The following is a 15646-nucleotide window of genomic DNA, read 5'->3' as shown; positions in this document are numbered from 1 at the left end:
AAAATGTAACTGATAAGAAAAAAATAAAATACAAAAAAAAAAAAGTTGGAGTAAAAGTTTATTAACTCCATATGGAATTTTCAAATTATAGTTTAAAAGCCAGCCTAGTCTACCCATTCATTTTAGAAAAGGCCCCACAAGGGACCCTTTGGCTCAGCTCAACTAATTACTCCAAACCTTCATAGTTTTAAACAACACCTGCATACTACTCAGATGTTATAGGTCAGGAATTCATGAGTGGCTTGTTGAGCTGGGTGTTTCAGGCAGAGGTGGGTTGGGTAGCAGTCACCTGAAGGTTCACCCAGGCTGGGGATTCATTCCTACAGCTCATGCTGCCTGGCAGTTGGGGACTCATCTGTGCTGGAACGCCTCCCAGGGAGGGTTTCACGTCCTTCACGGTTGCTGCTTCCCCAGAGACAGTGTCTAGGAACATCAAACGGAACCTGATGTTTTTCTGGCCCGGCTTTGAAAGTCATGCAGTGTTGGTGCCACAGCTCTGCTCTGTGTTGATGGGGACAGTCAGGAGTCTCCACCCCACCCTGTCCCATATTCAGGAGGAGGGATTGTGGCCTTCATATCACCAACACTACCACTCACTGAGATAAAAACAAACAAACAAACAAAACGAAGCAACAACAACAAAACATTGTATCTGAGTTTTACCATCTCAGCAATTAATTTACCTAATAGAAAGAAATTATTAGAAGCAAGGGCCCCACACTCCAAGCTTATTCTTCACGTGCCTTCCATCCCTGTAACATCTGCCATGTATCACAGGGACCCCAGAGGGCTCCGGAGAGAGACTTTGGTCTTACCCACTGTGTAGATCTCTTATTGCCCTCCTGAGGTGTCCTCAGGCAGACAGGGAGGAGCAGCTAGACTTGCAAGCATCTTCTTTTGCCCCTATTAGTCCAACAGTGAAACTGGGGGGTGCCTGGGCCTTCCCCTTTCTTGGCTCCAATGATAGCTTAATTAGGGAGTCAGTCCCTGCCTTCCTTTCCATCACAAGTGCTCCCTTCTCAGTCCCTCCCTGCTCACCCCTCTTTTCCTCCTTGTTCAAGAGCATTGGCAGAAATTGTCAGGGAGTTGATCAGATTTATTCAATTTAGACTTAACAGACCTGGGACTCCTATTTCTCCTTCAGGTTCATAAGGTTTTTTATTCCATTTACAGGTTTATTCATTTATCAGATCTTCGTCTCAATTCACTTTAAGCACCGGGCGCAGGGAGATGAGTTCAGGGGAGCCGCTCACTCGTCATTTATGGCTCTGGTTCCTAGGAAAGCTGTAGCTGCCCATTCCCTTCGGGCTGTGGCACCCAGTGTGGGAAAGGCTTTAAAGAGACAAGGCCCCAAGTCTGCACATTTCCCAGGTGACGCAGAATCAGCTAAAGCTCCGACCCTTCCCACTTCCCCCAAGCCTCACTGCCCGACACCTGCCGCTGGAGACTCAGAGTGCCTTGTCTTACTTCCCAGACATGAGCACACTCACCTTCAGTCTCTGGAACTTGCCCTTCAGCGCCATGCTGTCCAAATACTGCAATAGTTTACGTCCCTTGACCCTCAAGGAGAAATAGGAAGAGGAGTAACTTGAGGAACCCCTGTGCCCCCAAAGGAGAGGGCACTACCCTACTGAGACATCTCCTCTGGAAGCTTCACTTCCAGGAAGCCATTCCACACAGTCACCCTCACTCTCCCTCACTGGGCTTTCCATAATGCTAGGAAAGGGGTGGGAGTTCTTCCAGTGATTAAAAAGATTCAAGTCTTTTCGTGGTCTTGTTACTCTGATTCATTTTCACACAGAGATATGCCCAATTCTCTAGCCCCATCAGACAGTCAGATACTTTTTCCACTGTCCAATCTCTGCTTACAGAAAGGCAAAAACAGACTCCCCCCGCCCCCCCCACACACACACCACACAAACACACATAGGCCCTGGCGTGAGACCTAGGCCCAAGCAGTTATCTAGAGCCCCAGTTCTGATCAGGAATGCAGAATTGTTTCTGCCACTGTGTACAGCACATACTACACACAGCCAGAGCTCCCCTGGGAAAAATAAACGTCCTGGCAGAGGCTGCATGCGACTGTGACTTGAAGACAGCTGCTCAGTGTTGCTGACCTTCTTCGGGAAGTAGAGGAGACAAGGACATTTTTTTTCTTTCTTTCATGTCCCTGGAGTGATGTACATGTGGGCCTAGAAAGAATCAGGATGTGACTGTTTCTCCACTCAGACAAGAGGAAGGAAAGAAGAGATCTGACCACAGGAAGAACTTCCTAGAAAGTGGCATTTCTGAAAACAGAGAGAAGGCACATCTGATTCAAAGCAGGAGGTGTGTTCTGAATCTGCCTCCGATGCCAAAGACAGGCAGCAAGTCAGTGGCTTCTCTGAGAAAACAGTTCACTGGGTTTTCTGCCTGCCCTTCATGGTGCTAAGATGGCATTCCTTGGAGGCTGCCCTCTTTTCTCTCTGCAAAACCCACCTCACTGCTCAGGGCATCCATCAGCATGGCCTGGTCTTTGTGGACACCCACTATGAGTGCAGGTATTTATCTAGATCCTGCCTTGTTCTATCAAGATCAGAAGTGCCTCATGTGTTCAACAAACGTGTACAATGACTCAATCAATCAATAAGCTAATCGTGTAAAAGTGCTTTGAAAAGAACCAGATGAAAGATACTTTTCTCAACAGAGTGGTGACCCGGGGAGGCTGAATGGTACTTTACACCCACAAAGACTCTCCCAGGAACTCTGGCCTGAGGAGAGGCCTGTTTAACTGGATCCTAGGTGATTGTCCCATTGGTCTATAAAGATGACACTACTCAGCAGGGTTGTCTTAAAGGGATCCCAATTTACAGCGCTTTTAAATGAACCCTGGGGCTCTTTGCAATAGGTCCTGGGTATCTACAGGAGGTGCAGCCTCTAGACACAAGCTCTAAGAGCCTTTACACATCCTAACTTTCTCTGGGGTCACTGCTCACCACCTTCTCTTTTTACTTCTTTACACAAGGTGGGTTCGATTCCTCCAAAATGCAAAAGTCACAACTGTAGACTCTGCTTTGGAAGGCACGGGTCTGGGCTCCAAGGACATTGCTTGGAGACCAGTTGGTAAGGGAAGACTCCAGAGAGAATATCTGCATGGAGGATTTCCAGGGAGGCAGGACCAGCGCGGGCTTTAGACAGGTCAGCTGGACACTATGTCACAGTGGGACACTCTGAATGGTATTACTATTCATCAGATTGGATGTACCCTCTGAGCTCACACATCAGGAGATGAAGCAGCCTACAGGAGGTTGCAAGGCGATGGAACAGGGCAGGAAGTTCTGTCACACCCTCCATTTCTTCCCCACCCCCCTCCAGTGCTGCCTGCTGTCCTCCAGACATTCTTATCTGCATGGGTTCTAGTGTCTTCAAGATTGAAATGGACAGCATCCCCAGTCCCCTGCTGCCAACACTGATGGGAGTGAATCCAGCACTTTGGGAAGTTGGGAAGTGTTAATTGGGGGAGGAAATGAGGGTTATTGCTGTATGGAGCTCTGTGGGAGTCTTGATCTATGTGGGTATGTCTTTACATATGTAAAGCACCGTTGATGTCTGCATTTTTGTTGTGTCTGTGAACTTGAGTAATATTACATGTACATGCATGTATGTATGCACACAATTGCATAAAAGACACAGTATGTGGGGAGGGGGGTTGTTACCAGCACAACTAAGGCTAGGCTCTGTCTCATAGCTCCTTGCCTCCTTACTGCACTTCAGCCAGAACCCAATCATTACCAGCAGCTGGAGACATCATTGGATGCCATTTGGCTTTGTAGAACTCCTGTCAGTAGGGAAACCCAGGAGGGGGACATTGTCTTGGAAAGGAACAAAAGTGAGAGAAAAAAGAAAACGCAGATGTGGGAGAAAGAGAGAAGGAAACACAGGCTTCTCAGAGGGAGCAGAGCCAGAAAAGAATGTGGGGATGGTGTGGCAGATAAACTGAGGTTGGTCTGTGGAGGACTGGTTTAAGGAATAGGATAAAGTAAGGCTTTGGATATTGACCTTTGGATAAAGTAAGGCTTTTAGTTATTGTATACATGTCAAATGAAAAGTAATAAGGATGAAACTCATGAAGATATTTGTTGAGTTTTGAACTGTGTAGAAAACTCATCTCCCTCTTCCCACTTTACATGCTTGTTAGAAATGTCCTCTGGAACTTACATCTGCATGATAGAAGATATTCCTGCCAAGATACCCAGATTTGAATCTAGGGAGTTCCACCTTCACTGTTGCTGTGGAACCTCTCTGTGCATGGAGCCTGGAAGAGGTGGACCCCCTAGCTTCTCTAAAAACAGTGGCTTAGTTTGGGAACTGACTAGGAGGTTGGGTGGAAAATGGACAGGATTAGGGGTTGGTCAACAAGCCTCCACTGGGTCTTTGGCAGAGGCCCTATGCATCTCATGGAATCAAGGCTGTAAATAGCACCTTCATTGCTCTGACTCTCGAAGTCTCTCCTATTTTTGTAAATTGTCAGTAGCAGAGTATTCATAATTACCTCATTAACTCAGTCTGAACACGAGATTCCTAAATCTTAGGTAGCTAACATTGAATCTTAGAAAAGATATCACCTTTTCTTGGCAATATCTAGCATCTTTGAAGTTATAAACATGGTGGTCTACGTGGTCTTTCCATATAAATCACCTCTTTTCTCAGTTTCCTACTGTTTTTCATTTAGAGCAACATGGACTACAGTCCTGAATCAGGATGGGGGAAACTCATTAAAAATAGAGCAGCAATATAAAGTGTTGTGCATGTAATTGATGCACATAAATGTTTAGCAGATGAATGAATATATATAACTCACAAGGTAGTCAAGGAAACAAACATGCACGTGCATACACACGTGCACGTCCATACACATGTGCACAGTCATTCCTTGTGTATTGAATACTGATACTGCAAGAAATGAGATGAACATCATGCCTGTATTCAAAGTTCTTAATAAACACACGAGTCCCCCAACTCAAAGCCACACTAATATCAGAAGCTAGGTGTGGGGTGCAGGACTTATGAATTTATGTTTTCTAACAGGCATATCAGAAGAGCCTGGGGAACAGCTGTATCTTGGAGCCTTTGGGTTAGTCTTTGGGGAGCCCTGTTTAGAATGATAGAGGCAAGACTCAAAAGGTAAGCTAATATCACTGCTGAGACACCAGACTGACCAACAAAAGGTGTTGTTTTACATTCTGCAGTCCACTGAGTGGCAAATCACCCCCTTTTATGGCTCGAGTGGAAATTGAGAGTCACACAAGATCTGCACAAGATCTAGCCAGTGAACATGCCAGCCTGGACTGGGGAGGGAGTCACAAGGCCTCATATCTAGTCTAACTGAGGAATAGTTGGCAGTTGAAGACTGCTAAAGGTTAGGGAGAGTCCATTTTCCTGAAGGGTTTGGTCCTTGGCACATCAGTCACATTCCAGTAGATGCCCTACACCTGTGCCCATACCAAGAGGCACTAATTGGACTCTGGGTCTGTTTGTTTTGTTGAATTTTAAGTTGTAGAGATGGAAGGAGAACATAGGAGTGATTAGAAGTTGTAAGGGAGGTGGAGGAAATAGGAGGTAGATGTGATCAAAACACATTGTATATATCTATGTACACAATTCTCAAAAAAAAATAAATTAAAACTGCATTTAAAAATCAAAAAGAGATTCAGAGTCAAATGAGGTCTTGTCCACCAGAAACCCCACGTTTTCACCTTAAGATAGCGGGGAGGGAAACACAATGAGTTGAAGATCACTTTGAAGATGTCCTTGAGCTGATGAGGACCTTCCTTCTACGCCATCAACCTCATCTGCCTCTGTAGAGGAGGAGGAAAGAGCCAACAGGTGCCTGAATGCAGATCAGCACAACTGTGCCACCTACAAAGCCTCCTGGAAGAGTGGGAGGACCAAGACCCACATTGGGGCTCCTTGCCCCTCTGATAGTTACCCAGGTCTTCTGGAAATGGCACGAAGGGGAAGCTTTAAATCACGTGCGGATTATAGTCACACTGTTTGCCTTTTTCCGCAGTAGATCCGATGATTTAAATTAGGTCTCGATTCTTGTTTAAATTATAGTTTACTGTTCTGCACCCCGCTCAGAAGTGAATTACCTTAAGCAGCGGTATTAATAACATGGTTATAATTAAGCCTCATTACTGCAGGCAGTTTGCTGAAACAAATTGCTTCTTCATTATTATTATAGCACCTTTGGTAAAAAGACATTTCCCCAGAATGCGACCTTGACGCTTTATATAGTAAAAGCCAAGATATGATAGAGATGTAAGGACGAATTAGCATCCTTTGCCTTCTCTATCCGGCTCATTAGAAGGAAAGGAACGCAGTCAAATCCAAACAGCCTTGATGGCAATTTTAATCTGTACGAAATGGATAATGAATAGTTTTGAACTTTCTGCGACATTTTTGTAATGGTGTTTTATTTATATGATGCTACTACTAAAATGAATAAATAAAAAAGAAGAAGAAGAAAAACAAGCTGAAAAGCCAACACGGGAAAAGCCAGGGTGGTCTCACTGACAGCCAATGGCATTAAACTTCAGCTTGTTATTATCAATTGGTTTGAGAGTTTTTGGCCCAGAGCCTGTTACTCTGAAGGATAGAAAGGGAACCAGCCTGTCTGTTTATTCTAATTCTTCTGCCTTCCTCTGGCCTCCAGGCCTGGGAAAGGAAAGGGCCTGCAAGGAATGACCTAGAAACTTTGCAAACCAAGTTTGAAAGGCATTTGAACTTCTGAGATGCTTGGAGCCCTGGGATATTCATTTTTAATGTCCACTGGGGCTCTAGAAGCTTTGGCACTGTGCCCTCCCCCATTCCCTCCCCCACGCATCTGTCCCATCCCTCCCACTCTACATCCTCCTGAGTGCAGACAGAAAAACACATCTTTGCAGACTAGGGAACTTGGCTTGGTCATTTCCTGTTTTGCTTATTAATTACTCTTTCTGATGATAATTAAGACTCTGAAAACTAATTTTGTTCGGTGATTTACGCCCTCTTTGTAATTAGATGTGGTGATTACAACGCAATCCTGCCATATCCATATTTTCTTAGAAAGAGGCAGGACAGAAAGCCATAGCGGCAGACAGTTTGCACATGGTACTCTTGCACAGGGAGAGCAGCCTGGCCCTGGTAGCTAAGCTTCCAGCTTGCTGGCTCAACTTGTGGCTCCACTTGAGTGCGTGCAGAGGAAGAGCTGGGCTGAGCTTTGCTGCTTGCCTCCGGGGAGCAATCTCTAATCCAACAGTCTCTAATCTATCTCTCCTGCCTTTAGCTCCTAGCTGGAGTTGATACAGTCAGTCATGCCATAAAGATACTCCCTAATGGTCTTCATGTTTCTGTCCCCAGCTTGGCCACAAACTGAACATATGGCACAATCAGTGGAATAAATCATCATCTCTCTGACCCCATCCCAAGAAAAAAGCAGCCCTCACGAGCCAGTTGCCTACCCAGGACTCAGGAACTAACATCTGGGGTAATATGTCCTTGCTTCTGGGAAGCAGCAATGCTGCAGTGACCTACCCCATCCCAAGAACCTGAAATACGGGGGGGATTTCTGAACTCAGGCAGAGCTCAGGTCCGTAGCCTGGTTCTGCTGGTTCTTAGCTGTGTGATGTTAAAGTGCCACTCTTACCATGCTCACCCACAGCTGTGCTAAAGGCACAAAGATTAAACGTGGAAATGTATCCAAAGAGCCCAGCAGAATGCCGGGAACACTATAAATCTCACCAAGTGGGAGCTATTCTTATTATCCCACTTGCATGCCTTTTCTGCTTTCTCTGGAGAGGTGGCTCTTACAGTGTGCAGTAGGTGATAACTCAGCCTTCAGGAAGCCTGGGGAAAGGTCAACAGGCCAGTTAGGGGACTCTCTTTATGACACACAAAAAGGATCCCAAGAATAGCTGGGCCCATCTGGAACAGGCCTCCAGGCCTGGAGCTCTGTATCCTTCCTGGCAGAGCTGCTGAGCTCAGCTAGCAAATGAGTGATGATAGGGAAGTGGCCCTCCGATCCTGCTGGCTCCTCTACTGTCTACCCTTCCCCGGGGGGGGGGGGGGACAGCACTCTCGGGTTCATTACCACTTGCCTCCAGCAAAGGCCTCTGCTTCTTTACTTACCATGCATCAGGTGCTTGCTGTAAGTCTAGCTGGGAGCTGGGCCTGGAGAAGACCTTTTCTTGTGATTGTGCGGGGGAGGGGCGTGTACACTTTTGTGTAGGCTTGAGATCATGGAGGCAAAGGGCCAACCTCAGGTGTTGGTCCTCGGTAGCTGGGTACCTTGTTTCTTTAAGGTAGGGTCTCTCACCTGGAACCCGGGGCTGGGTGATTAAGCTAAGCTGGATGGCCAGTGAGCCCCAGGGTTCCTCCTGTCTCATCCTACCCAGCATTAAGAGTGGGCATAACGGCTTACACCATCACGCCCAGCTTTTTACATGTGTGCTGGGAATGGAACTCAGACCCTCAAGCTTGCATGGCAAGTACTTTATCAACTGCATCATCTTCCCATCCACTCTATGTCATTCTTAACTTGAAACCCTTCGGGACTACTCTCATGCGTGGGAGACATTCTTCCACCTGATCTCCATAAGCTGTAGTGCATTGGGGTGGCCAGAATGGAAATCTCAGACTGGTCCAGCCTTTTTGTCCAAGGTCATTCAGTACCACATCAGCTGAGTTAGAATCTGAACCCAGGTCTGGCTGTGCAGTAGTCTTTCCATGAGACTTCTACAGTCAGGAAATACAAAGATCCAAGGATGTTCGATGAGATCAGGCATGGCTCTACAGGTGCATCAGAAGGTAAGATGCCCAAGGGCAAAGAAGACAATTAGGTGCAGAGAAGGCCACATGTACACGGCCTGGGCAGGGTCTGGCTTGTTTGAGGAAAGGCAGGGTCAGTATGATGGCAGCAGCCCAAGGTACTTGGAGTGACATCCCAGAAAAGGAGACTAAGTGACAGGTAGAGGCTATCCAAAAGCCTGAAAAGCTACAACAAAGGGTCTGAGATTATTCTGCATGTTTTTGAAGAATGCTGAAGGACTGGGGAGAAGGTGACGGGGCCCGTTATGTTCCCAGAAGGCTCACATGACAGCAGGGAAGACTGAGGACAGAGCAGAGGTGCGAAGGCCACACTTCAGGCAAATCCAGTGGTCTCAGCAGGGGTCAAGGAGCCACCTCAGAGCCCCAGGTAGAGGCAAGCACTGGTGACTATATGGTCTCATGTTCTGTTTCTGAGCTCAGCCTGCTCTTGGAGCACATGGAGATCTTTCCTCTGCTTGCTCTGGTTCTTTCAAACTACTGCTTAGCAATGTGCTGACCTTCCATCTTTCTTCCCACACTACTTCCTGTTATTGGGCCTGCCCCAGCTTCCCTCTGGGACCCTGCCAGAGGCCTTTGGAGAAGGCAGCCTAACACCTAGCCTGTGCTGAGATGCTAATGTCCTTCTCAATGCCACACCTGTGGCAGCTGGTCATTGGAACCAGGTGCTCAGGGGCCCCTCACTGTCTTCTGCCCTCCCATCTCCTTGCCACGGTTCTGACTTCCTGGCATTCTTGGTGTTAGAACACTTGGATGTTGGAGCCACCACAGCATGTTCCTCCTTCAGGGGCCTGGGTGGCATTTGAATCAAAAAGCCACAAAGCTATGGGCTGAATTTTCAAGGTCCTCTAGTCTCTTGTCATTTCCCTACTGGGCAAAGAATTGTGAGTCCAACTGAACGATGGCAAGTGTGCAATTAGATCAAAGGTCACTGCAGAGAAAGAGCTTTGCCATTGTGCAGTGAAGAGATGGGCCAGGCAGGGTCTTCTGGAACTTTTTCCTCTGGTGTTTAACCCCTTATGGGCTGAACTGCAGAGAAACTCAGAATATGATCCTCATGGGTTGTGGAACGTCTCTTGCAGGTAAAAGCCAAGCCATCAATTCTGTCATTCTGTAACCCACCAGCCACCAAAGAAAGGCACAGTCCCACCCAAAGGAGAGAAATTAAGCCGAGAACAGGAACCTGGGAGCTCAACACAATAGGTTCGGTTACTCTGGGCTGATTTTCCAACTAGCAGAATTTCCATTCCTTCATGTCTTAGGGCTGATCCCCAATTTGTGTGGTGTGGGAAGGGCCAGCAGTGAACTGAGCTGTGTAGCAGGCAGCTGTGATCTATGGTGTAGACAAGGAGGGCTGAAGAAAATGTTGAGAACTCAAAGCCAGCTTTCCAAATATGTCCTAATTGCATACAGTGCTGCCATTAGATATATAATGAAATGTTATCTAATACATTTTCATTGCACTTATGTATATAATGCATCATAGCACTTCACATGCTTTCTTGGGACAGTCAGCCCTTTGTATCTACAGACTTCCATATACATTCCAACCAGCTGCAGACTGAAAAAATTTGAAAAATCGCATCTGTATTGAACAACACAGATTTTTTTCCTTGTGCAATTCCCAAAATAAAACAACACACAAGCCATTTATATACTATTTAATTATATTAGATATCATAAATAATTTAGAGATCAAACCATTCAAGAGGATGTATGTAGGTTATACGTGACTACTATAGCATCTTATGAAAAGGATGCTTTGAATAGAAAATATCCTCTACAGGCTTATGTTGAATACTTGGTCCCCAGCTGGTAGCTCTCTTTTGGAAAGTGATAGAATGGTTGAAGGTGGGGTCTAGTTGGAAGAAGGTCACAGAGGGCTTTACCGTGCTTTTGCCCTTCCTGTTACTGTACCACTCTACTTCCTGTCTGCTGCACCCTGCTTCCTGGCATGCTGCATTGAAAGCTCTGAAACCAAGAGTAACATAAATGTTCTCTCCCTTGTGTTGTTTCTGCCAGGTCTTGGGTCACAGTGATTTGAGGTCTAATACAAAGAAGTTGATCATCCATGGATTTGGCATCCAGAAAGGGTCCTGTAATCAATCCTCTGTGATGGTGGTTAATCGTCATGGTCAAGTCAACTGGACTTAGAGTCACCTAGGAGATGGTGAAACATCTTCCAGAGGATTAGCTGAGGGAAAGGACTCACCTTGAGAGTTGATGGCACCATCACATGGGGATCTGGATAAAGCAAGAAGGAAAAAAAGCATGGATCTAGCTGAGCAGCAACTTCTATGCTCACTCTTTTCTCTCTCTCCATCACCATTTGAGCCACCCTGTTCTGTCACACCCTTCAGCCATGATAGACTGATAGCGCTGTTACCTCTCACACCAAGAACCACAGATATTCTTCCTTATTTAAATGATTCTTTGGGGGGGTATTTTTAACATAAGTAATATGAAAGAAACTAACATAGCCATGAATTCGGAGGGTAACTGTATTTATTTGTGACTGTCTTGCTCCATGGACTTTGAGCTTATGAAGATCAAGACACTGATACTGTGACAAGGAAAGACATTATAGAGTTTCCTCCATCTTGATTCTTGCTGAGCCCGCTTCAGATTTAACTAGAATTTGATCTCTTTGATGGAAAAGCCCATGCAAAATTACTCAACTCTATTCTAAGAACCTGAAGTCAAGATGCCCCAGCCAACTTAGCTTCTGTTAAACTGCCTGCTTGTACAGAACCCCCTCCAGCTAACTGCTTATTGTAGCTTCTGTTAAACTGCTTGCTTCTGCAAAGCACCCCCCACCACCACCTCTCACCTCTGGCCGCTGCTGAATGAGATACCAGGTCATGGGGGTTTTGCCTTTCACTAAACACTGAGGGATACACTGAAGTCCCTGAATATCTGAATATAGTCCCAGCAGCTAGAATAAATACTTTCAATTGGCTATAAACTGTGTCTGAGTGGTCATCTCTGGTGGACTTCCCACAACAATACTAACAGCTTGGTGATTATAGAGCCAGTGAGTTTTCAGTTACTATTTATTGAATCAATCACTAAGTGGAAAGGATGGGGGGGGCATAGCAACATTGTGTACAGACATTCTGTACCAGATAGCAATCCTTAACTACACTTCAGATCAAATTACTATTCTCAAGGTGAAGTTAAGCTCCAAGAAGTTTAAGATTTAGTTCAAATCATACAGCTATTTGAACCAGTATCACTTGGTTCTAAAGTTCATTTTAACTCTATAGACAGAAACTCTAATGTATGCTTTTCTGGGTCCATTTTCTTCCTACTTTAGTAACAATTGTCTTGTATGATTCATACCTCCCAAACCTCAGTCCAATATGTTCTGCATGAAATTGATCCACTCCATGATTTCCTGGTGCCTTATGACTTAAATGAACCCCCCTTCCCTAAAGCATGTCAGACCACAACCCAGGACTTTGTCCAGGGAGAATCACACAATCCAGAGTCAACAAAATCAGCTCTGGAGAAATAGACGTTAAGAGAGGGGCTTTGTTCATCTGTTGTTGCATCCTTCTCAGTGCTTTTTGTGACATGTAGGCCAGAAAGCCAGGGACTCTGGTACCTGACTCTGGTACCAGCTTATGCTTTTGTAAGAGTCTAACTTACAAAACATTTTGTAGCAGACCCAGGGGTAAGAACACAGGAAAACTCATGTTTTCTCCATGAAGCTTTGCAGGCATCTGAGCATCTAGAGTTGCTCACCTGGAAATTCCAGGCACCTGAGACTATGAGTGGCAGTTTCCTTGAGGTCCCTGAACTCTATATTTCCTGGAGGCCAGTCTCTGCTTTCCCGGAATTTGCTACTCAGCCGTCTATGGCTGTGTAAGTTTAATTTCCTGCATTGAATTAGTTTTTTTCTTCTATTTGCCAAAACTAGCAATGGTCTCCTGACCAAACACTGATGATATGTGCAGGATTCTCAACCAGGACTATTAGTTTTATGGTAGCACTGGAGGAGTTCCACTAACAGAAAGCTATTTACTTTTGGTCAAAAGAATGGAATCTACCTCTGTCCTAGGTAGACACCTAACCTTGAAAGATACAGAAAACATTTGAAGGAATCTATATGGACCTGTCAATCTTGGCGAAAAGACCACTCCTCAGTAAAGTGTATTCACCCAACACTGTGCTAAAGAGATGGGAAGAATAATTATTCCCCTCATACGATAATATACTTTTTCTTCTCCAGTCCCTGTTCTTGTGCAATTGCTATGGAGCTACCATGAGGCTCTGTAAGACAGGCTCTGCCTGTCTTTCTGAGTCCTTGCTCAGAAAGGTGTAACTTTTCCTTTCCCCTTTTCTTTTTCCCTGTCTCACATAGGTGGCCTCCAGAGTTTAAGTATGCTTTCTTTAGTACTTTGGACTTTCCACTCTTTCTCTGGTGCTAGAAAGGAATGGCTTTCTCTTTCCCTTTTGCATCTCCCTCTTACAGAGAGCTGTTGAGGCTTATGGATTTCCTTCCTGTACTTGAGTTTTCTTCTGAGTCCATTACCCTGATAGGAGACTCCAATTTCCCAAATGAGGGGGATTTCCCAAATTTTCCAGTAGCCACAGTTGAAAGGAGGGTCCTGTCTTGGCACTGTTAGGCAGTATTCTGAGTAGCCTCAAGATGAAACCTCAGAAGAGTTGAGATAGAGAGGAACTGGGATTTGGTGACATCATCTGGGCTTCTAAATCTAGCTTGCTGACAGCCAGTGCTAGCCCAATGCTTCTGATGGGAGAGCTGATTAGGTTCTCCATTGTAACTGAAACTGTTCTTTGCATTTTATTAGAGGCATTAGCAACAGCATCAGCCTTCAACAGACTTGCTCTGTTCCAGCTTAGAATTGCCTTCAGAACCTCTTCCTAGGCCTCACCCATTCACATCCTTTCCAAATCTCAAAACCCCAGTAGTAATGGCTCTTCATTACAGCCCTTTAGCCCCACATTCCCTGCCTTCCCTTTTGCTGGGTGAGGTTTCTCCCTTCCAAATTAGGCTAGAAGACAAACTTTTCGCTCACATAACATGATTTCAAAAGTGGAACTTTTTTTCTCTCTCTCCTTGTTATTAAGAAAAAAAAATCACCTCCCCCTTTCCCTATTCAGTACCTGACCCTGCCCACTTACCCCCACCCTCTAGGTGGTATTTTAAGATTCTACAATTAGATATTCATAGTTTTGTGCATTAACATAGAACCTCTGGCCACCATTAAAATGCAAATCCCTTGGGAGAGGAAACACAATAAGGCTTAGCAGTCAGCACAGCTAATGGAAAGGACAGGGTTGCCAGACTCAGATAATGAAAGTGAGACTCCCATCTCTGCTAGTGACCTCAAGCTAATTTCTCTTTGCCTCAGTTTCTTTGTTGGCAAAATGGGGGGGACTCTAGGCCTCCCTCTCCCCATAGAATCTCAGTGAGCTTTGATAAAGGAGCATTTTTGCCTACCATGAGGTCCTACTTTATCTTAGAAAGTCATCGTTATTGATTAAGGGCCTATTGGAGATTAGATACCATTTACATACATTGTGCCTTTTCGCTTCCCAGAGCCTTACCCAAGCAGTGCCATGATTGCCTTCAGGCTTCAGGTCATGCTACTACCCGAGACATCTATGAGAACAACCAGAAGAATTTTCCTTTGACCTCTCACTTCCTCCACCTTTCTCCACTGATGGAAGAGTAAAACCTAGCAACAATTATCTGACCTTAAAGTAGACCATAAATGTTCATGTCCGCCAAATATTAAAAAGAAAGAGTGTCTTCATCTGTTGACGGAGGGATGCAGAGGGGCTGCATCCGGGAGGAGCTGGCTAAGTTTAGTACCATTAGATACCAACTTCCCACCACTCAAAGGTCAATACTTCTGAGCTGAAACCTCATGAAAAGAAGTCATCAGGCTCATTCAAGGCTAGGGATCATGAGACAACCGAGGGCTCTCCACTCATAGGTCCATGCAAAGAACTTTTGCTGCATAAGAAGGGGGACCCAGGCAGGAAGGCCTATGATGTAGGGGAGTTTTCATTGTTAGGGCATAAATCTCTTTTTACTCTAACTCCTGAAAGAGATAAGTTTCTTCAGTGCTTCTTCAATTTATAAGTAACTGGAGCCTCCTGTTAATGTGCCTGCTTTGTCTCAGTTGATGGAACTGAAAGTTTAGGAGGGTTTTATGAAGGCCATAAGATTTCTAGAAACCTAAGAAGTTATTCAGTAATACATTAAGGTGGGGTTTCTCTTCAGAATTTACGGCACTCTGTCCAAGGATTGGAGGAGTATGAACACGTCACCGTGCAGTCCTCTCCTAAGGGCAAGTCTCTTAAAGAGCTGTCTCATTTGAACACCCCCTTTGTCCAATCATAGTTCTGCCCTTCCTCACCAAACTTAGCATGCAAATAAGTTTCTTTATATCTTTGGGTCTTCCTTCCCAAGGGCTTCACATATATGAAGCATCTATTAAACAAATTTGCAGGCTTTTCTCTTGTTAATATGTCTTTGTTTCAGGGTCCTCCGCCTTGATCCTAAGAGACGTCATTTCCTGCCCTCATCATCTGCTTGTACAAATGAGAAAACTGCAACGCCCCAAGGTTACGTTGCTGTACCAAACAAGAGAGATAGTGTTTTCCTCCAAGCAGCCTGATAGACAAACCTGTACCCCTAATGGTATTGTGGTCAAAAATTTTGCTGAGACAGTTTTGTGTACTTTAGAATTAATATATATTAAATATAACTAATTAAAAGATAGATAGATAGATAGATAGATAGATAGATAGATAGATAGATAGA

Source organism: Psammomys obesus, unplaced genomic scaffold (genome assembly GCF_907164565.1).
Source record: "Psammomys obesus unplaced genomic scaffold, mPsaObe1.curated_primary_1811, whole genome shotgun sequence".
NCBI classification, from domain to species: domain Eukaryota; kingdom Metazoa; phylum Chordata; class Mammalia; order Rodentia; family Muridae; genus Psammomys; species Psammomys obesus.
Note: the sequence above shows the minus strand (reverse complement) of the source record.